The following is a 3,004-nucleotide window of genomic DNA, read 5'->3' as shown; positions in this document are numbered from 1 at the left end:
CTGTTGGCCTTTAAGGAATGTAGTTCTGTTTACATTGCCTGCGTCCTGCTGGCCTTTAAGGGATGTATTTCTGTTAACATTTCCTGCTTCCTGCTGTCCTTTAAGGGGTGTTTTTATGTTTACATTTCCTGCTGGCCTTTAAGGGATGTATTAATGTTTACATTTCCTGCTTTCTGATGGTCTTTAAAGGGTGTATTTCTGTTTACATTTCCTGCATCCTGCTGACCTTTATGGGATGTATTTCTGTTTACATTTCCTGTTTTCTGATGCTCTTTAAGGGGTCTATTTTTGCCCAAGCTCTCTGCTAGTCTTCTGTTGATGTTTATTTGCTATTTTCTTCTTTTCCTTTCTTGCTTCATTTCTTGCTAGACTTAATGGAAGTATGTTTACTCATATTTCCTGCTTGCTGATGGTCGCTAAGGGATGCATTTTCACTCATATTCCTGCTGCCTGCTGAGTCTTAATAGGAGTATTTTTGGCCACTTTCTTTGCTTGCTGACAGTCTTTAATGGATATATTTTCACTCACATTCCGGCTACCTGCTGGTCTTTGAGGGATCTATTTTTGCTCACACGCTTTGTATCCTGATGGTTTTCTATTCATGTTTATTTGCTCACATCCTCTCCCTGCTTCCTTTGCTCACATTCCTTTCTACCTGCTCATCTCTAGGGGGTGTATTTTTGCTGACATTCCGTTCTAAATACTGCTCTTCAAGGGATGCATTTTTGTTGTCTGCTGGTCTTAATGTGAGTATTTGGGTCACATTCTTTGCTTGTTGATGGTCTTCAAGGGATGTATTTTTGCTCACGTTCCCTTCTTCCTATGGGTTTTCAGGGGTGCCTTCTGTTCACATGCGCAGCTTTCTGCTGGTCATTAAAAGATGTATTTCTGTTCGAATCACAAGGAAGTATTTTCCTCACATATTCCTTTTTTGCTGTTGGAGGGATGGATCTGTGCACATATACTCTACACCCTCCCTGTGTGTAGTTTAGGAAAGAGTACAGTCCAAATGTGTTCAAGAGAGGAATGCAGGAGCAATACAAATGAAGGCATCCCACACCACCCAAAAGAAAGCTCTTGCAAGGAATGCACTTAGCAGCACTCAGCTCAGATCGAGTGCTTTTGGATGTTGGCGGGCAGCCTCAGTAACCGCGCGCAAACTGCAATTTGGAATTATTTAAAGAAACAGCCTTCTAAATTTGACCTGGAGAGGAATGCACGAGCAAAGCAAATGGAGGCTTCTCTCACCTAGAGTTGCCACCTTTGTTTGAAGCAAAACCCAGACTTTTAGCCACGCCCGCATTTTAGAAGCCACGCCCCTTGCCCCGCCCCTTGACACACCGCTTTCATAGAATCGAAAACTGCAAAGGGAAAGATACAAATCATGCTAGCAGTTACACTTTAAACAGACCTATATTTGTTTTTTAAAAAACAATCTGCATTATTAAAATAACAATTATGTATGGCTAAAATGACATTTCACAAAGTAATATACTGTACATTTTTTACCTTGGAATGATGAAAAGCTGAGCTGGTTCTGACAAAAATTGATCCGCTGATGTCAAGCTAGACCTGCCTACAGTTGAAAACCAAAATTCAGACATTTCTGGTATTTGCGGTGTGCGCCTAACAACCCTCATAGTTATTTAACATTTTGCCCTTGTCATATCTCAGGGTCAAAAAGGGCTGGTATAATAGCACTCACACACACGCATGCCAACATGTTTAACGATGTAGAAAAAAATGTAATAATTGTAACTTAGAATCATCACTTTTACTTCATTTAATATGGTATTAAATATTCCTCTATTTGATGGAATAACAGGCCTTATGTAGTTCACATTAGATGTGCCACAGATAAGGCACAGAAGGATAAACTGATCTGTCAAGGATCACACAGTTTAGTTAAAAGATGAAGATAGGACTTGTGAACAGTCCACCACTTAATGACTTGACCTCATATTGTACGTGCGAGATAGCAACATTCCTTTCACTGAGCTGAGGACACCGTGCATAGCAAAGTTCTGGTTGCCGGTAGTGGATCCAAGCTTTACAGCTTTATCCCGCTGGGCCCACTGAGACAGCTGAGCACACCAGAGTCTCTCCCTCTCTCTCTCCCTGGAGAAAGCCTTTAAGAACACAAGGTTAGGCAGGCCTGTTTCGAGCTGTTCAGATTTCATCAAGATGTGCATCAACCCACTTGTCTACCTTGTCAGATGAATAGATGGCACTGATCATTTAATTTCTAAAAAAAAAAACAAATTCTTAGTTTTCAAAACAGCTGTAAAAACATTTCCAGAAGCGTTATGTTAAGCTTTGTAAGTCAGTAAATCCTTAGAATAACTCAGTGGGTTAAGAACCTGCAGCATAGATAGTTGTCACCCAAAAAAAAGTATGCAAACATTTTGAGGTAGAAAAGAGTTTTTTTGGCCGAAATGTTCAAACATTTTTATTAAAAAATAGATGGGGGTGGGGTAAGGGTATAACCTTAGTTAGGGGGAATGAAGGGGTCTGGGGCATTATTTTTAAGAAAAAGTGCACACAGCTAAACATAATTATGGTAATTTGACCCAAAAAAAGTGGTCTTTTCCACCTCGAAATTTGTCTTTGCATTTTTCACATACATCACAGAGAACTAGCTGCAGGTTTCACACAAATCACCACAGCTGGCATGTTCACCAAGCAAGCCAACATTCCAAAAGAAATTCATAGGGAGAAAAGGTGAGAGTGATTCTTCAACTATTTTATAAAGCGCACACCAATAACAGAATGTTCTGTTGACATTTTGAAGATATATTGCCAATATTTCCCAAGCAAATTAATTTTATAGGAGCAAGAACGTTTAAAAGCTGATTAAGGTACATCTACCATTCCTCCTAACCTTTTACAGAAACGTGCCTGTTAATAGATCTCCCCATTGTATCTGTGTTGTTGTACTTGGTAATCATACCATGCAGTGGTATTATAGACATCTTGCTTCCTTACACAACAGGGAAGTTTAATG

Source organism: Ambystoma mexicanum, chromosome 9, assembly GCF_040938575.1.
Source record: "Ambystoma mexicanum isolate Mex_15411 chromosome 9, UKY_AmexF1_1, whole genome shotgun sequence".
In the NCBI taxonomy this organism is placed as follows: Eukaryota; Metazoa; Chordata; class Amphibia; order Caudata; family Ambystomatidae; genus Ambystoma; species Ambystoma mexicanum.
Note: the sequence above shows the minus strand (reverse complement) of the source record.